This window comes from Acanthopagrus latus, chromosome 14 (genome assembly GCF_904848185.1).
Source record: "Acanthopagrus latus isolate v.2019 chromosome 14, fAcaLat1.1, whole genome shotgun sequence".
Classification (NCBI taxonomy): domain Eukaryota; kingdom Metazoa; phylum Chordata; class Actinopteri; order Spariformes; family Sparidae; genus Acanthopagrus; species Acanthopagrus latus.
In genome coordinates this window covers 21463451-21484081 of record NC_051052.1, presented here as the reverse complement: position 1 = coordinate 21484081, position 20631 = coordinate 21463451, and the positions used below count along the sequence as shown (strand labels likewise).

The following is a 20631-nucleotide window of genomic DNA, read 5'->3' as shown; positions in this document are numbered from 1 at the left end:
CTGAGGACTTTGTGTATTTGTAGGTTTTACTTGACCAATTGTTGAGTGAAATCTTCAACATCTCATTTCCTGAGCAGTGTGAGTTCAGTTTCCACATGAAGCAGTGTTTCTGAGAGGCCTTCATGTTCCACCAATCAGAGGTGACAGCCGGCTCGGTCCACGCCACTAATGGAGTCCACAATGAAAAGCGAGCAGTGTTCGGTAGCTGCGACCGCTCCGCCTCCTGTCAGCCAGCCGACGTGTACAGAGAGACAGAAGGTCGCACACAAACAAACCATGTGGACTTCATTTAGATTTACCAGCTCTGAAGGAGATCTGAGCCGCTCCTGCAGAGAGGAAGGAAACATGGAGGACCTGCAGGCTGGAGGTGAACGCAGGTTTATGAACCACTGAGGGATGAAGAGGGACGTGTTTCTGACCCGCTCCATGATTGAAAACAGCGGAGTGGAAGGTCGACCCGACTTCACTGAAGCACAGACTCAAGTGTTTCACTGGATGACATCATGCAGGGAGGCGAAGCCTCAGGTGGGCCGACAGACTCTCAGTCCAGAAACCAGGATCCAGTGTCGACTATCAAAGTGTCTGAGACATGCAGATGTGGTCCAACATCTGTCAGCATGAAACCACCCGATGTTTTTAACAGGACGTCGAGTCGTGTTCGTGTCGATGTCGTCTGAACAGACGTGAAGTTCTAACTTCTCTGTGGTTTTGCAGAAATCTACATTACAACATTTATTCTGGTGACGTGTTACAGATACTGCAGTTCAGGACGAGCACTGATGGAACGTAACTGAGAACATCACAGGACGGAGGACTGTAAAGCCACTGAGGCCATGTGATTTTGGACGATATTAATAAAACTGATTGATTTGAGGTACCTATAGTTTAACTGAATACTCCACTACATTTAGTGGATACCTTCAGAGACCTTCAGAGGCCTTCAGGGGCCTTCAGAGGCCTTCAGAGGCCTTCAGAGGCCTTCAGGGGCCTTCAGAGACCTTCAGAGGCCTTCAGAGACCTTCAGAGGCCTTCAGAGACCTTCAGAGGCCTTCAGGGGCCTTCGGAGACCTTCAGAGGCCTTCAGAGACCTTCAGAGGCCTTCAGGGGCCTTCAGAGACCTTCAGGAGCCTTCAGAGACCTTCAGAGGCCTTCAGGGGCCTTCAGAGACCTTCAGGAGCCTTCAGAGACCTTCAGAGGCCTTCAGAGGTCTTCAGAGACCTTCAGGAGCCTTCAGAGACCTTCAGAGGCCTTCAGGGGCCTTCAGAGACCTTCAGAGGCCTTCAGGGGCCTTCAGAGACCTTCAGGGGCCTTCAGAGACCTTCAGGAGCCTTCAGTGGCCTTCAGAGGCCTTCAGGGGCCTTCAGAGACCTTCAGGGGCCTTCAGAGACCTTCAGAGGACGGCTGACGTGTGATCCTGTTGGTGTTTTAGACCATGTCCACACGTAACAAAACTATCTTTTTTTCCTCCGTCTTCCTCGGCATTGTTTCAAGAATATTTGTGTCCAAGCGGATCCACTGTAAACGACTCAACACACTGTAGTTCATATTCCAGCCTGTTGGTGGCGCTTGAAATTCAACAAAAACAGAGAAGAAGAGATGAAGCATGAGCATAAAGCTTTCATGCTGTAAACAAACAGACAGTAGAAGGAGAAACTGAACACAAGAAGATGAAAATGGCTCGTGCAAGGAAACCAGAATCGTTTGTGTGGATCGATAATGAGGTTGAACTGCTGCGACTCACACTCGACTACAAGGCCAGTAAGTTGCACGAAACACGAACACAAGCAGTAATCCACCATTGTTGTTGTTGTTGTTGTTGTTGTTATGAGGCGTCGCAGGGTTCAGAGGTCGAGGAGTGATGGCGTCCACACGAGAACGCAAGGACAGTGTTTTCTGATTTTTCCACCCTGAGACCCGGTTTTGTTTGCGTTTCCAGGATCCATGCGGACGATCGGACAAAACGATGCTACACGTGCATTTACAACAAAGAGTGTTTCCGTGTGGACGAGGCCTGAGACTCTCAGGTCGGAGGAGCTCGTCTCTGATAGACTCGCTGTGTGAACTTTAAATCATCACAGTCATTAACGTCTGTTCACATTAACGCTGACACCAGGCAGAGTCACGACCCACCAGGCCATTAATCACCCAACAGGAGACGGCGAGGACGTGAATCAAAGTGACGTTAAAGTCACGTCTCTGCAGGCTGCAGCTGCTGGGACCATCACCGCTCCACCTCCAGACAGGAAGTCCTGAAGACGACGAGCCTCCTGCTGTTTGACTGGACCTCACGCCCAGACACTCTGACCTGTTGACGAAATGTTAGCTGAGCGTTTGACAGCGTGTGTGTGTGTGTGAGTGTGTGTGTGTGTGTGTGTGTGTGTGTGTGTGTGTGTGTGTGTGTGTGTGTGTGTGTGTGTGTGTGTGTGTGTGTGTGTGTGTGTGTGTGTGTGTGTGTGTGTGTGTGTGTGTGTGTGTGTGTGCGTGTGTGTGTGTGCGTGTGTGAGTCTGTGTGTGAGTGTGTGTGTGTGTGTGTGTGTGCATGCAGCAGTGACTTCCTGTGTTAATCAGCGGAAGGCGAACAGGGTCCGAGCTGTGAATTATTTGTCGGGGAAGTGAGGAGCCACTTGGTGTTAATTTGGCCCCGAGGGGCCGTTTGTAGTGTTGATGAAGATGTGGTGTGAAAAGTTGTTTTCATGAGTCACCAACAGAGGAGCTGCTGCTGGACGGACGCACACGATGGCCCCTGATGGCTCCTGATGGCTTTTAAAGGTTTTTATGCAAACAGGCCGCTGAGTCATTCAGTTTGATTCGTTACTTTCACGGCTCCGGATGAAAAACATCAGTGTGAAAACTCCGAACTCAACACATTGTTACAGTAAAAGTATTGAGGCATAATGTACTTCAAATGTCAAATGCAGTAAAATGTCCCTGCAGGCTGTGACTCAGTCATTAAAGATGGAAAATGCAGGAATTTGTTTGTCTTTAAACGTAACATGAATACAACTGTTCATCAGTGACGGCGCTGCAGAACAGAGTCCGACTGTTAATCCAACAAAACATCGGTTGACTTCACTGTATATAAGCCGGCTGGTGTTAGAGTTCAGCCTCTGAGTGAAGTCAGCACTCAGCAGAGACTCTGGTTCTGGTTCTGGTTCTCTGTCTCCTCTCTGTAACGTTATGTTCATGAAGTAAAGTCCGATTCCCCTCCAGCTCCAGTCAGCAGCCAACTGCTCCAGATCAGAACCTGGTGATCTGGATCTGGATCCGGATCTGGATCTGGATCCGGATCTGGATCTGGATCTGGATCCGGATCTGGATCTCCACCCGGCTCATTTAAACGTGTCTCAAAGAGTCACAGACTGTTTTGCTTCATAACCTTCAATATCGTCCAGTTCATCATAAATCTGCTTCATATTTCAGTGACGACATTTTATTTCCAAATCAAAAATCGCTCCCTCAGAGACTTCCAGACTTTGTTGGGATGCCGGGATCGGATCAGGTGGAGTCCGGACTCCTTTTCCCATCAGTCCCGTCTTATCTGGCTGTTTGTTGTTGGAGGCCCAGCTGCAGGACTTTGTGCACCTGTGGCCGCTCAGCCTGCAGCCTGTTATTGGTCTTAAGACCCGTGGGAGGCGAGCAGTGGCCCGAGCCGGTCCCACCCAGCCTCTCCACCGGGGTGTGCTGATCCAGATGTCAGCGCATACCAGCACTACAACAAAGAGGGCAGGATTTACCTCCAATCCCCCGACCTGTTGACAATAGCTGCCAGTGCTACTGTGGGAATGTGCTGTGTTCTGGTGCGGCCTCGGCCCAGGAGGCCCTCAGACTGACGTGGACTCACTGGAAATTTAGATTTTTGTGGCTCGAGGACAAAAGCAGTGAGATGTCAACTGAAGTGTGGAATTATAAATAAATGTCCACTGAGGTTTGTTCTGTTTTTATCGGCCCTTCAAACTCAAAAACCAACAGCTATGTCTCATTAGTACCGACTGAGATCAGAACCAAACCTTCACACCTGCTGATTGGTCCGATGAACTGGACTCTGGTTTGTAGCGACTGTTCAGATATTCATTTGTTGGATTTTAATTTGGGATTCAGGTGTTTTGTTTACTTTCCACATGAGGCCTGAGGGAGGCAGCTCATATACACATCAGCTGCATGTTTATAGGTTCAGTATTTTCTTTATCAAATCAGATATTCTGTTCTGTAAACACGACATCTGTTTCCTGTCCTGTCGTCCTCTGAGGATGTCGCTCGCTGGGATTTTGATTTGGGGCGCTATAAATAAAAATGTATTTCATCTGGTTGTGTGTGTGTGTGTGTGTGTGTGTGTGTGTGTGTGTGTGTGTGTGTGTGTGTTAATGCACATGTGTGTCTGCAGGTGTACATGGCTGGATGGAGTGTGTATGTTTATGTGGGGGGTTCTGTGGGGAAGGGTTCTGGGTTGATCTGTCCAATCTGTGATACACTGACTTACTGTCCTGGGAAGGGAACTCCGGGCTCTGATGGGCCAGCTTTAGGGCTTAGTTCCTCTAATACGGTCCAGACGGTGGAGGCAGCCCGGCCCTCCAGAGCCCGACAGAGAGGCCTCGATATGCCCCATCAGCACATCCAGCGTCTGGCTGCTCTCCAGCTGCTCCACACTCTCCTCCTCAGGTTATTTTCACAAGAGGCCGATCCTACAGAGAAGTGTCCTCTCTGAATCGGACCAGAACATCTGTTTGTTTGTTCTGGACTGTGATTAACACGAGACATCAGTGTCATCGTGGAGAAGACATGACTCTCATCTAGGTTGGATTCAACATTTTAATATTCAGCCCTGACTTTGGAAACAGCCTTTAAACAAATCTGAATCCATTCACAGAGCGGTTCTGGAGCCGCTGATCAGATCCGTTATCTGTCTCAGGAGCAGAACTAATATTTAAAAGACAATGAAACCCACGACGTCCTTACAGGGTGCAAGTTTTTATGATGTAATTTAAGACTTCTTTCCAACTTCAGTCACAGACGTCTGAAGAACTTCTCGTGGTTCAGTTTGAAATTCATGCTGCAGAAACTTCAGAGAGGATTCAAACCCTCAACCTCAGCAGCTGCAGGAGGCGTGTTCTTTACCTGAAATAGCTCTCCAGGTAAAGAACACGCCTCCTGCTGCTGAGGAGGTCGAGGCTTTGAATGCTGCATGAAGTAAAACTGAACCACAGGATGAAAAGAACATCACACTGTAAAAAGTTTGAACGTGTCAGGACGTCACTGATGTCATCATCGAAGACACTGAACGTCTTCTGGGTTTGTTTCTGCTCGGTGGGAATGAGTTTAAAGTGAAGACACGTAGTGTCCACACAGCCGTCAGAGTCGTGTCACACAGTCGTACAGAGGTGCTTTCAGCTGTGAGCGTCATGAGGTCGGCGCTGTGATCCGAGGCCCGCTGTGAGGATAACGTCCCGTCCCTCGGGGGAAGGGTTGAACCAACACTCACCCTCCGTGCTGTCTGGACTCAGTCTGGATGTGTCATGTTCACTTCTCGGAAGTCGCTTTTTATTTTGGTGGGAGATGATGGTTGTGGGCGGCTCAGAGCCGACAGGAGTCACTTACTGAGCTGTGAATCATGATATAACCAGCACGTCACACATTCACTCACTTCCTGCAGATACTTTTATTTTCAGTTTCTATATTTCATGTTTACTCAACAGAAGCGACGGAGAAAGATCTTGATCTCTTTTAACGGTTTTACATTATAAATGATTCATTTTGCTGAGCTCCTCACTGACAGATGTGACTTCAGCCTGTCAGGTTGTTTATTTTCAGGATGATGAGACGAACAGTTCATCAGATCTAACAGGTAGCAGACTGAGAAAGTCTCAGTACATCGACTCGTCACCACTTAGCTCTCTTCGTATCTGGGCTCCTTTTGATTGGAACTACTTTCTGCTGAAGAAATAGTTCCTATTAAAACTAAAACTCATTCGTCCCCGGCACGTCGCCCTGCTGCTGTGCTCTTATCTTGGATTAACAAATTAATTAAGACTGGTAAGGTGAGAGTTGTGTGTCGGTCTGAGGATGTGCGCCCTTTTCAACCAGCCGCACCACGATGCTGACAGACGCTGTTACTGTGACATTTAAAGCCACCATACAGTTCCGTATGAAGGCGGGGTCCGCCACCAGAACTACCACAGTATATATATACAGTATACTGTGTATAAATAACAAATAAACAACAAACGTTTTAATAATATTAATTATATCATTATAATGTTTCATGAGATTAATATCATTGAACATTTTTATATTAGTACAGTTATTTATTTACATAAAAATGTCATTAATACGACCTTTTCCTGACATTTGATGACATATTTATGTTTTTATTGAGAAATGTATCAATTTCTTTCTTTATTTTTGATGTTGGTGTTTTTGTGTTTATCACCTTGTGACCCCTCACATTTACCTCTGGGACGTCCTGAGGGCGTCTGCAGCCCCAGACCTGACCTAGATCCTGGTCCGGCCCGTTTGTGTCGGAGTGCAGCTGGTCGGGCTGACTGAGCGTCGGCGCTGTGACACCGTCGTCATCCGTCTGACCGAGCGGCGCTGCCTCCTCTGGCCCAGCCGGCGGTTTGGTCCCCGTCAGGAGTACAAGCTGTAAAACTCCCTGGTGTTTGCCCTCAGTAAATTATACATGTGCAGTGTTGGTGCTGTGGTTAACCAGCAATGTAAAATCATTTTCTACCCCAAACCGCCTCCACAGTCCATCTCCCAGACTCTCCCCTCACACAGTTATTATAACGGCCTCATCACTTTCTGACCCGGCTGAGTTATTTTTCGGGGGATTTGATGCTCAGGAATTCCTGTCAGCTTCTCAGATTTGCATAAGTGAGCAGCCAGCTGAGGCGATCGGCCGCTCAGCATCAGGTTTGGCTGAACAGCATGTGGCTTCAATACAGATGCTCAACTAGGACTCCAGATCGGCGGCTTACTGGTTCTCTGCTGCTCCACCGACGACTGGAGCTGAGTTTGTTTAAGTGCAACAGAGGAAGGAAAACAGGCAGCACACAGCCAGAACAGAGAGAGTGGATCTGTAATCACAACTACACAGCACGACCAGAACCGAGTCAACTTTCCTTTTGTTTCAAGTTATTCTGCACCGGGTCCAAAACTACATTCTGACCAGAACATGAAAAACTAAATGCTCGTACACATTCTGCACATCAAGTCCAAGAAGAAGTTTGACACCATCATGAACTGTTTTGTTTTCTTGGAGCTGGTCAGCGAAGAGCTCACAGCTGCTGAAGGAAACTTTTCTAAGATCAGAAACCTTCAGAAAGTTTCTGACTTCACTGTCATTCACAAAGTCTCTCGACTTCTGTCTCTCACCGTACACTCACAGAAACATCTGTCAACAAAACTCCTCAAGCTATTTGATCTGAAACTATGAAAATTATGAAAAACGTCCTGCAACGTCAAAGAAAGTGCAAAATCCAGGATCCACCAACCAGCCTGGAGCTCAGTGTGTGAACAGCTCGGTGTGTGAACAGCTCGGTGTGTGAACAGCTCGGTGTGTGAACAGCTCGGTGTGTGAACAGCTCGGTGTGTGAACAGTTCTGTGTGTGAACAGCTCGGTGTGTGAACAGTTCTGTGTGTGAACAGCTCGGTGTGTGAACGGCTCGGTGTGTGAACAGCTCGGTGTGTGAACGGCTCGGTGTGTGAACGGCTCGGTGTGTGAACGGCTCGGTGTGTGAACGGCTCGGTGTGTGAACGGCTCGGTGTGTGAACAGTTCTGTGTGTGAACAGCTCGGTGTGTGAACGGCTCGGTGTGTGAACAGTTCAGTGTGTGAACAGTTCGGTGTGTGAACAGTTCTGTGTGTGAACAGTTCTGTGTGTGAACAGCTCGGTGTGTGAACAGTTCGGTGTGTGAACAGTTCTGTGTGTGAACAGTTCTGTGTGTGAACAGTTCTGTGTGTGAACGGCTCGGTGTGTGAACGGCTCGGTGTGTGAACAGTTCAGTGTGTGAACAGTTCTGTGTGTGAACGGCTCGGTGTGTGAACGGCTCGGTGTGTGAACAGTTCAGTGTGTGAACAGCTCGGTGTGTGAACAGTTCGGTGTGTGAACAGTTCGGTGTGTGAACGGCTCGGTGTGTGAACGGCTCGGTGTGTGAACGGCTCGGTGTGTGAACAGTTCTATGTGTGAACGGCTCGGTGTGTGAACAGTTCTATGTGTGAACAGTTCGGTGTGTGAACAGTTCTGTGTGTGAACAGCTCGGTGTGTGAACGGCTCGGTGTGTGAACAGCTCGGTGTGTGAACGGCTCGGTGTGTGAACAGCTCGGTGTGTGAACAGCTCGGTGTGTGAACAGTTCGGTGTGTGAACGGCTCGGTGTGTGAACAGCTCGGTGTGTGAACAGTTCGGTGTGTGAACGGCTCGGTGTGTGAACGGCTCGGTGTGTGAACAGCTCGGTGTGGTACTTTACAGCCTTGTAGTAAAACGTCCCAGTGAAAGTTGTTTGGGAGTTTCAGCAGTGTTCTGAGCAGATCTCCTCTGAGACTCTGACAATTTGTTTATTAAAGTTTATCTAATTTTCCAACATTGCGGCTGCCAACATGTTTGGGAAATAAGTGGTGATGTCAGTGGTTTGTGTCTCGCTGCTGCCTAAAATGAGGCCGACTTGGACGGTATGTTGAGGTTCTGCAGGTCCAAAGAAAAGCCCAGAGGGCAGCTGAGCGGGCTGCTCAGAGATGATCTGGGTGTGGACCACAGGGTACGATGTCCTTAACCTATCAGACTGATGAACACTTGGACTGCTCACCTAAGAACTGGTCTGTTTATTGGTTTTGGAGAACCACCCCGGAGTCCTTGAAGCGGTTCCAGGTGCTTCGATTGGGTCTGACAGTGAAACGGAGCTGAGCTGAGAGAATGAGAGCGGGAGCTTTAGGAGAAACTGATGACACAGCTGAGACGCTGCTAATGCTTTAAGAAGGGAAGGATTTGAAAAAGAGGAGAGATTTTCATGTTAAAACACGTCCGACTCTCTGCCGTGTTCCCACTCACACTGAACCCTCCGAGGCGTGGTCCAGAACCACGCATCTGCAGAACCCACAGGTCCACTTCGCTTCACACTCCGGCCCTCTGACTTGTAATAATATCAAACACGGTTATAAAAGATGCCTAAATGTAACTCTGAATCATCTCAGTGGTCAGAGAATCATGCTGGAGGGAAAAGTGCAGATTTACAACAGGAACCAGAACTTTCTGTTCGTGTTCAAGAAGTCAGAAAAACTCCTCACCAACATTCAGCCGTGAACAGAACCTTTCTCAACGCTGTGTCATATTAAACCACATTTAAAGAAGCAAGAATTTTAATACTTACATTACTAATGAGGTAAAAACAAACTAAGGTCCTGGAACACTGGCTGAAGCTGGAAAGGTGGCAGGGTCCGCCACATGTGAACACAGTAAAGCAGGATAAGTTGTGTTGTCCTTGATTCAGTTTGTTTGATGAGAGGACAGATGATCAGTTTAGTCTCTCAACATCTGACACCACAATGATGGAGCTGCAGCTGGATCTCACCTGGTTCTGTTCTATGTATCTGGAGTCCAGGAGGAACCAACCGGGCCTGATTCAAGAAACGTACAAGAACAAATGTGAAGGTGACGTGTTCTTCTTTAAGAGGGACTACAGACTACAGCACCAGCTTAAAGTCAAATACCTAGAAAATAAGACGGGCTGTAAAAAAGCAGAAGTTTCCTTTAGCTCAGTATGTGGAAAGTTTGGATCTGAACCCAAACAGAATCCTCAACTCTCTCCAGTATAAATTCTGGAGGCGTTCCCATTTTATGCATTTAAATGATTAATTGTGTGCAGCACAAAAGAGCGAAGTGGTCCAGCCCGGCGGGTCGAGTTCCTGCATCAATACCTCTTTGATTCAGACAGTGGCTCTTTATGGGAGAGCAGCTAACTGAACTCACATCAGCAGATACTGTTCCTCAATAAAGGAAATGTTTGCCTTGGCCTGTGTAGAAAAGGCTGACTCCCTCTTCCTCCTCTGACAACCTCCCAGGGAATGTCCAAGTTTACATGACACAAGCAGAGATCTCGCTCCAATCCTGGCCCGGAAAGAAAAAGAGGGGAGTTTGTTCAAAAGAAGCCGGAGAGCTGCTTCATAAACCGGATACAGAGAAATGTTCCTCTGTGGAAGGAAAAGGAGGCTTCAAAGAGCGATTTCTACGGGGAGTATTACAAACTCTGGAGAAAATGACCACACGCAGCAGCGCTGACCCCACAACTGCTGAACAAACAGTCGATGCAGCGAGAAAGCAAAGAATTACTTAATTCTCCACTTAAACACAAACCGTGAAAGGGATTATTCCACACAAAGAAGAGCTAAATTACACAGGTATCGGGTCACATCAGCTCCACAGTTCCCGTCTGATTACTTAGAGCTGCAGCCAGCTGACAATTTACACTCGGCTCTCTGTGTTGACTCGGTATACGTTTCTCTGTAATGGTTCCCATGCAGGTCCGACTCAAAGACACACTTGTGGAGGAATCGGAGCGCCGGTTCCTCAGATTCCCACAAAGTGTTGTTCAACATCACTTTGTGGCCTTATCTGAGATCTGGTTGTTGAACTCTGCAGCGGCGGAGGGTAATTTACCAGAAAGGGAAAATATTGGCTGAAGGTTTTCAGCTATAATCCAATTTCATGTTCATGTGCAGCGCGGCCAAGACCAGAGTTCCTCTGCAGCGCTGCAGGTCTGTACGTTCCTGTTGGACTCGGGTTATTCCCACCTGTCATGTTTTCAAATCGGCAGCTTGTGTTCACAGCAGCAAACAATCAGAGTCACTTGTTTGCTGACGAGCTGATGAGTAATGAAGAACTTCAACCAGCAATTCAGAAACATTTGGTGACATCACAGTGACCTTCGACCTTCAACCTCTCAAGTCTAATCATTCATCCTTCAGTCGTCCAGGACGTTTGTTTCAAAGCTGAAGAAATTTCCATTTTCAGGTGTTGACATGCATCAACGTGGCAGAGAAGCAGCATTTCATCAGGTCACATCCCGGCGAGTTTCCGTCTGTGTAGGCGCCATTTTATCTTTCTGTGTTTCATGTGCAGAACGTTGTGCTGAGCTCTGGACCCAGATAAAGACAGAGAGGACACAGCAGAGACGCTCCGGTCTGCCCTCGCTGACCTCCGCCTGGTGGTCACGTGACCCGGGTGGATCTCACCTGGCGGCCCTCCCTCAGCTCCTCATCCTGACGTCCCACTGATCTCAGCCGGCTGACGGCTGGAAAAGCTCCGGAGGAAACAAGAAACACAAACAGTGAGACAGAATGTGAGAGTGTTTGGCAGCAGCTCACCTCCACACATGACCTACTTCTACAGATCGCTGGCAGCAGAGACAAATAAGAGGAGCGGACGGACGGCAAAACAAAAGATTCTGCTGAGAGAAGCTTGGTGCACCTGCAGACCTCGACAGGCTGAGGTGGAGCTGTCCAGTGACTGGACACCCACCTTTAACTGACCTGACCTGAGGACAGTCTCCAAAACACAAATGCACCAAGTTACGATGGTGAAGTTAAACCAGCTGATCATCTTCTACCACACATGACTGTCTGAAGCACAGGAGAGAGCGGCACTCAGTAGAGTGCATACCTCCACCAACAGCCCCTTCAAATGAGTCTAATCCGAAATCAAACCAGAAAACCAGGATTAAAGATCAAGTTCTCAGAGACACGTCCTCTGAACGGGTTTGGAGGAGATCTGATCAACAACCATCACATGGTCCTCAGGCTTGTGTAGGCGACTGAGAGAGACGTAGAAGGTCTAATGCTTCAGGTCACGTTACGATCTGCTCCATTAGAAAACTGATTCATGCATAAAGAAACCCTGTTTTCACGCCCTGAAGTGTCCGGAGCGTCACAGTCGTGGCTCTGTAGAAACAGGCTCTGTGGTGTAACTGCGTCATGATTTCTGGCACACTGCTGTTGATTCTTCAGTTCCATCTTCCTTCACAGCTCAGTGGAGTGATGTAGGAGGATGAGCAGCACTACAGGTGAGAGGTGATGAGGTGACCGTCTCTTTAACAGAGCCTTTCCTCAGGTGGGTGCTGCGGCGCTGGGCGGGTGGAGGCTGGAGCGTCTCCTCTGATGTCGGGATGTGATTCAGAGATTGTGAGTGCAGCTCTTGGCCGGCGGCGTCGCTCTGTGAGGCTGCACGCATCAATGTGTTTACTGTTCTCCTGTGTCAGTTTGGAACAGCGAGGCCACCAGCGACTCGCCAGCTTCACTGACATCACCGGCTAAATAATACCACTTATGAGAATGCAAGCCCCGCCCTGAAGCTGGAGCCGGCTTCCCTGAGCTTAATTTAGCTCTGAATCACTGCAGCCATTATGAAAACGTCTCAAAAGTGCATTCATGCCCGCTCGCCTCCAGCATCTTACCTCCTTTTTCCACACGACTCCTCAGTTCACTGCAGCCTGCCGAGTCCACAGCACCGCCATGACCGAGGCGGCCTGCAGAGGGCGGGGAGGACGCCATGTTGTGTCCTCAGCAGGGCCGGAAGGTAACTAAGTACATTTACTCAGGAACTGTTTACAGGAAGTGCACAGTTCACTACTTAACTGAGTATTTTCTCTTCTCCTCTCCACTTCGTGTCTGTACAGAGAATTTAACTTCCTCACTTCACCACAGCTGCAGTCACGTCACAGATTAAAGGAGCAGTGTGAAGTTTAATTAACTGCATTAACACAGTTTATATTGTTTCACTGTGTTATATGTGGCGGACCCTGCCACCTCTCTAGCTTCAAACAGCTCGAGTGTGAGAGCGAGTCAGACCACACAGGCTGAGACACGTTTAAAGAGCAGAGAAGAAGAATGTTGGACATCTGACATCTGCTGATGGAAGGTCCGGCCCGTGAGATGAAGGAGAGTTCTGAGGGCGAGTGGGACCGATCGTCTTCTTCACTCAGGGTCTGATTAAAGCGTTGCTGCTCGCCGACTGAAGACAAGTGGAAGCAGCTCTGCGTTGCATGTTTGAAGCAGATGTGAAGCTTCAGACAGGATCGCACCTGAAGCTGAGCGGCTCTGGGGAATATTCAGGTGGATGGAAAAGAACATTCTTGGAAATCACAAACTGAAGAGGTGTGAGAGCAGCAGGCGCTGCAGCGGCATTGTGGGTAACCCGGGTTTATTTAGACTGGGTTTGTAGGCCATCACATACCAACAGAGGCTGCTGGCGTGGAGGCTGCAGAGCTGCGGTCCTCAGGTACACCGTTACATTTCTACACTGAGTGATTAAAAACATCAGAATCTATCAGGTCAGAACGCTTGTTTAACTCAGCAGCTCCTAAAATCACTACGTTTGTGAAGGGAGTCTGGTGCTGTGGAGGCCACGCGTGACGTCCACGACTTCCACACAACAGCAGCATGTCAAACAGAGAGGAGAGAGAATATTCTGAGAAGCTCTTTGTGATTAAAACACCGGTGGCTGGTGATGTGTGCGTGACTCCACACTCACACCGGCTACACGTGTTTTCATCTGACGAGCAGGAACATGTGACTTTGTCTTTAAAGCAACTGGAGGAACTAAAGAGACGAGGTGGTTTTAAATGTTTGGAAGTGTTTGATGGAGCCGCTACACAAAGAGGTTTTGAGTGAAGATGGCAGTTTGACAGACGCTGTTTTGTGTTTTTGTGTTGCGTCCACCTGGTTACACACTCGGTGACATCATTGTTGTGACTCCTCCCACAAAGTCCTTTCAATCAGCTGACAAAGACAGAATCAGAAAACATCGGCGCTGATCAAAGATCAGTAGTATAGTGAGACTCGGTGCTGTGGATGTGGCAGCTGCAGGCGGCCTGCAGCCTTTGAAGCAGTGGAAATAAGACTCGGCGGTGCATTTACATCTTCCACGGCCCGTCGATTGTTTGTCTTTTCATCGCATTAATCCCGAGCCTTTCTTCATCTCTGATCCTTACAACAACACCGGCTCTGAGAACTAATAAATGGAAGGGTTTGATTTCCGTCGGCGGTGCCAAACACCACAGGCTCACCTTCACGGTGCAGGGGTCAGGACGGAGCGCTCGGGCCCCTGAAGACCGAGGGGCCGGACCGGGGGCCGGGGGAATGTTTACCCACGGGGCGTTCCCTTATTGATCTTATATATCGGTGCAGGGCGGAGAACCATAACAGATAAGCACAGGCCGAGTGTTATAACACGGATCAGGTCAGAGCAGCTCGCTCTCTGAGCCGTCTTTCATTTCTAAAGCTCGAGTCGGATCGACGGACGGTGGGAAACTCAGGTTTTAACCCTGTGAAGTCGCAGCTTTCAACAGCCGCTCGTTTCATAATATTTATCGATGAGTCATTGTTTGAGAACAAAGAAACAGAGCGAGAGCAGATCTGCACCGCGAGCTGCTCGACGTGGTGACAGTGAACATGACGTGATGACTGAACGCAGCACACTGAGCTGCGACGCGTTCAGTGACTTCTGTCAAATAAACAACTGCTGTCAACTTTCTGTCTTCATGACTTCACTTAGACAGCCAAACATACCAGCTTAGCCTCTCGTCCCCCACAGCCAATGCAGCCTTGCTAGCTGTATTATGATGGTTTGTGTAAATGGTTCTGCAGATTTTATCTCATCATTTCATGCCACCACCTGAGAGAGAACACAGAGGAGAGAGGAAGAAACAGAAACAGGTGCTGAAGAACAAGAACCCTCCACGTGCAGTCGAGCTCAAGCAACCAACAACAACAACTAGACTAAATCTGGTCTGAGATCAGTTAGTGATGTGTTCCCTCCTGCGAGCTGATGGAGACATCTGATGTTTTAAATCAAGTCTCAGCTGCTTCAGTTGTTCAGCAGAACGCTGCAGCTCTGTTTTACTGTGAAGCTCCAGAAAGAAGATGTTTGGGTGACCTGGTCCTTTAATCCCTCCAGCACTAGCTTGGCTGTAGGAGTTAACAGCGTCCTGACTGCAGGCAGAGACATGAGAAGTGTTTCACTTCAGTGCCTCTGATGAGAGTCGGACACGGCGATCGATGGGCAGGTCCGTCCAACATGAGCTCACGACTGAGCGCAGGATTTCAGAGATGTTCATCTGTATCCGTGAAATCGAGCTTCAGTCCGAAGCCAAACGTGTGCTTTGGGTTACAGCAGAGACAGAAAGCGTCTGTTCTTCTGTCTCTCAAACGTTCCCACGCGTCACCGCGGCCAAAACCTCCACCAGATTTCAGCAGCAGCTGCAGAGGAATCAGAACAACAAACGTTCATTACTGAGAAGCTTTGCTATCGTTCTCCAGGAGCTTTGTCCTCAGACAGGTGGAGCGTTATCTAACTGCCATCTCTCTGAACTCCTTCCTGCCGGCCTGTTTGACTTTCCCTGAAGCGGCTTTGTTTTCTTGCAGTGGAACATCAACACTGGCTCACACTCCGTTGCGTAACTTCTTTGTGAGAAAGAGGCGTGAGAACGGCACAAAAACAGATAAATCAGAGTCATTTATTTCTCTGTTTGTCACTTTGTCCTCACAACTCATCAGCACTTCTGAAATGTGAAGAAAACATGTCAGCCTGTAGATCACCGCCGCCACGCACTGCAGCTCTGTCCTGTCCAGTCACTCAGCTGAAGGGGAGCAGATCTAATCCCGTCGTCCTCTGTGAGTCCTGATGAAACCGACACTACAGTGTTCTGTCAGAACCCTGTCAGCTGGGACCGTCTTCAGGTGGTCAGTGACGGAACCAGAAGCTCTGGACTCTTTTCGGTTCAGAGACTGGAACTGATCCTGAGGTTCTACAAAGTGACCCAGAACAGCAGGACCCACCACAGTCCAGCGGCGAGGCGTTCAGGAGCAGGGTTTCTGTGGGAGAGAGGAGCTTCTGCTGTGCACTTTTTATCTCTCATGATTCTGTCTTTACTTCTTTCCTTCCTTCTTGTCTTGCACCCTTTCGTCCTTCTTACCTTATTTCCTAGTTCCTTGCTTTCCTTCCTTCCTTTCCTTTCCTGGTCTCAGTTGGAGGTACAGTGTGTGTTTTCCATCCAACAGTCATCACTGTGAGTACTTTTACCTGTCAGTACTTGAATACAGCAGTATACTGTGATGGAGTATTTAGTCTTCATCTCCACATCTGCTAGAAACGGACAAACATCGTCTCTCCGGTCGGAGGAATTTTTCCGGAGACTTTTCTTTCCACAGAATCAGTTTATTTGGAAAGACGCAGGAGGAAGCGAGCGTCCAAACAAAGAGCAGCGATTGTAAATCTGAGTGTGGATCCATCCTGCAGGTGTGTGGGCGACCTGCCGGGCCGGGCCGGGCCAGACGAGGCGTGGGTGGAGGTTTGTGTCTGACGGATGGACGGACCAGCAGACGGACGGACGGACGGATGGAGGTCTGCTTAAGTCAAAAACAGACTCTCACACACACACACACACACACACACCCACACAGCAGTGGTAGGTTAGGTAGGTTATTATTATTATACAGTAGAGTTCTGCTGACGGGTCGGTACTTCGTCTGGACCGAACCTCTCGGTTCTCCTGGCATCAGTGCTTCCTGTGCAGCCGCGGCGTCCTCGTGCTCGTCACCTCCGGCTGCTGTGAGAGGATGCAGAAAGTTTCCCGGTGCGATGATGTAATGACCTTTTCATTGTGTCTCGCGTTAACGTCACTGCAGACGGAAACACGGCTGAACGGCGTCGCCGACATTTGCTTTTGGCGAGCGTTGGCCTTCTGCTGCGGTCTGAGCGACACCCCGACACTCCTGAACCCAACAGCCAAACCACAGTGACGGACTCAGAGCCGACACGGCGACACGGCTCGGGTCTGATACCTGAACACGTGGGCCCGGAAACCACTTCACACCGTCACCTCCGGCACAAACACAAAGCAGGTGGAGGAAACATTCACGCAGATCTGTGTGTGTGTGTGTGTGTGTGTGTGTGTGTGTGTGTGTGTGTTGTATAATACTGTGACGGAGCGCGTTACGTTTTATTTACTCCCTCTTTGACAAGCTGAGGATGGAAACGTTCCACACGACTGAGTCACCGTCAGTCTGCTGCTCCTCATCCTGGCTTTTAGAAAAACAGAGTGAGTTCATTTAGGATTTCTGATAAAAGGATCAATAACACCGTGTAAAGTTACTGTGGACGTGCTGCTGCTAACACTGTTAGCTCGGCGGCTACAGGGAGGATTTCAGCTTAAACAAGGCTGTAAAATCTGTGACTGGTGAAAATATTTTTATGTGGAAAAACTGTTTTCATTTATTACTTTGTGTTTTTATAGATCAGTGTCAGTAAAGCTGATAATTCATTGATCATATGAATGTTTCAGCTGCTGAAAAGTACAAAACTGGGAAAATTATAAATGTTAGAAACACTGAAGTGAGTCAGAAAAACATCATTTGTTATCAAAACACAGTTTAGTTGTAAAAAATCATTCAGTTAAACAAAATCTGTTACAACTACAGAACAAATGCTTTTATTACTGCTCTCGTTAACTTAATCTAATAATATTATAACTAAAGTGTCAAAGTACGATATTTCCCTCTGAGGTGATGATGACGAGAAAATACTCGTCTCAGTGATTTATATGGATTCTTTGCATTCTTTTGTCCCTCATCAGACTCCGTCGGTGTTCCTCTGACCTGCCTCGCTTCGTTAAACACTTCAAACGTCTCGCCGGTGTCTAACTGACACACACACACACACACACACACACACACATTCCTGCACACACACTCTCTATTTTTAGGCTTCTCACCTCCTGAGACGTGGAGTTAAAGGGTCACTGCTGCCCAGATGTGTTTCCCATCCAGACCGGCAGCAGACGACTCCACCACATCGTGTTTTCTATTTAAAGAGAAGTGTCTTCACCTCACACAGCGGTCTGCTGCAGCAGGGCCTCGCACCGCCGGCTGACCAGAAACATCCTGCAGCTTCTGTCGGTCTTTAAAATGCCTGAAAATCAGACGAAAACAAATCGTTCACAGGTAAAGAGGAAGAAGACAACTTTGACTGTGTTTTTATAATCTTTACAGCCGGGAGCTGCAGCGCGACACGAGACACAAACTGTGATGAGACACAAGTTAATAAAACAGTAATTCTCCGTTCACACTGGACAACAGTCGAGCAGATGTTGAAGTCGTGGTGCAGGTGAACACGCTAATTTACTCTCCTTTACTTCCCTCCAGCAGCTCCTCCTCTGTCCTGTCTCCTGACGTGTTATCATAGGATCTAAACAGCCACGATTACAGATTATTATCCTCCTGAACGTCTTTTCTCTGACTCTGTGTTAACTTCTCGCCACCTCCTGATCAGAAACTCACTCACATGTAACGTGAACGTGTTGCGGAAACGTCGTATGACAGAAATCTGAACATTTCTGTGGCGACTGGCCGTCAGTGACTGAACACAAAGACCTGAAGTTTGTTCCTGTTTAATGTGGGAGAACACGACCTGCCGACGCTGGATGATGGATGAAGCCCACTTGTATAAATCTGGACCTTTAATCATCCGTTTACATCTTGAACAACTTCCTCCTCCTGGTTTCATCTCTGTCAGCTGTCGTCCGTCCGTCCTCACCTCCCTTTCAGCAGGATTTCACTTTACAATCAAACATCTCCGCTTCAACATCAACATGTGGTCACTTCTGGACCCGATACGTAGCGATTATCAGCCGTCTGCGGCGCCGTGAGCCAAACTCTGCTGGAGCGATTACAGCAGATCTGCACGCAGCGTTTTCTCTGACAGAACCGAGCGCTGGAATGAAAACAGGAGTCCAGTGACGGCGTCCTCTTCCCACACATCATCATCATCATCATCATCATCATCATCATCACCAGCATTCAGACGTTAACATGCAACACAATCTGATGATGATGATGATGTGGTTTCAGTCTGTTTTGTTGTTTGTGTGTTTGCTTAGAAACGGCAGCAGGACAGAAAGACGGGAGATCAGTCCGACGCCGTCAGTTTAAAGGGACAGTACACCTCGTCTGTGATAAACTGAAGGCTCGGGTACAGAGCCGGACCTTCAGGAGGAATAAACACCTGCAGTCCCATCAGGTTCTGTTCTGGTCCGGAGCCCTTTGATGACCTCCAATGTCAGGTGTTTCTGTAACCACAGAGAGCCAGAATCAGAACCAGAACCAGAACCAGAACCAGAGGCTCTGCTGAGTGCTGACTTCACTCAGAGCTTCACCTCGACTCAAACATAAATATTCAAAGCAACGTGAGCTGAGAACTTTTCTGTGTATCAAACAACCGTTGATGAACACGCAGGTCGTGTAAAGTTTTCCTCACGTTATGTTTCTGTTTCAAGTCTCAGCTGCTTCAGGTGTTCAGCAGAATGCTGCACAGCTCCAGAACTGTTCTGTGGACTACGACACTTCACCTGAAGTCTCATTTTTGTCTGAACTGCTCCTTTAAAACTAAACTTAACTGAATGGACTCAGCTGCTGGTCCTCGTTAGCTGTTAGCCTGCTGTCAGCTGACGAGTGTCTCAGTACAAACGTACATCCAGACAGTCTGAACTGGTTTAACAGCATCGTGTGAGCTCAGCTGGTAGTTTACTGCTCATACATGAAACTGTTCACCTGTAACTGATCTCATGTGTTGTTTGTTTTTTCTTTCTTTGTTTTCACGGCATGAAATTGTTGATACAATGTTCAGTAATTTATTGAATGTATTATATTCTGTGCGTCTGTATAACTGGAGGGTCACGTGTTTCCATGTGGGATGTGCCAGTGGCACGACATGGAAATAAAAAATGTACTTTTTATTTCTACAAACTGTCCAGTGGATAATTTAACCAGTTAGAAATGTAAGAACTGTTTGCATTTAGCCAATCAGACTGTTTCATTTCACTTAATTCTACCATTGGCTGTCTCTCAGCTGTCAGTCACATCCTACAGCCCGCCCCCCTCAGATCCAACTGAGCGTGAGGATAAAGTTTTTTGTGACATCAAAATGTTCCAGATGAAAAACAGAAAGTCTCTGAATCATCAGTCCTGGAGTAAAGGTAGCGTCTGTGTGCAGCAGCAGCTCTGCTCGTATTGTTCGCTCCCTCATCGTCTCATTGAAGCTGCAGCCGTCTTTTTAAAACCACAAGTCTAAACACACTTAGCCCCGCGGCCGGCCACAAAAGCCTGCTGTTCACCTCTGCCTGACCAACATGCACCCGTCATGTTTAGAAAATAACCCTGCGGTCCAAAACACACAGCCCTCTCCACCGCTGAAATAAATCTCAATTTCCCTCGGCCACTTTCTTCATTTAGCAGTTATGTAATGAATCCTATCAAAGGCTCCGAGTCCGACAGCTTCACCCGGCCGGTCGATCGGGATCACCGGACAGACGGACGGGTCTGTCGTGACACGTTAATGATGCTAACATGTGGATCGGTCGGAGCGAGCTCTCACTGTGATCATTATTCCTGCGCTCAGCACACCCACGTCAAATTTAATGGAGCTGTCAGAGGAGGCTGAGGTGTGGTCGCCAGCCATTTTCCAAATAATTACCCTTCACAACAGAGACGGTATTGTGCCGAGCCGAGGGCCTCCGAAAACTAGGTGAAGTACGGCGAGCAGGGCTCCGACCTGCAGCTCCGACATGTGTCCGATGATCCTGCTGGAGCAGGAACATG

The 20631-nt window shown here is 48.3% G+C and overlaps 1 long non-coding RNA gene across 5 annotated transcripts in view; it reads right to left on the bottom strand.

Annotated features, from left to right (window-relative positions):
* The window catches only part of LOC119032553, a 111509-nt gene that overhangs the window by 20035 nt on the left and 70843 nt on the right, over nucleotides 1-20631 (bottom strand). For all 5 annotated transcript variants that reach the window (XR_005078928.1, XR_005078933.1, XR_005078931.1 and 2 more), the window contains one exon: nucleotides 17751-17947. This is a non-coding gene — a long non-coding RNA (uncharacterized LOC119032553). The remainder of the gene's footprint in view (nucleotides 1-17750; nucleotides 17948-20631) is intronic.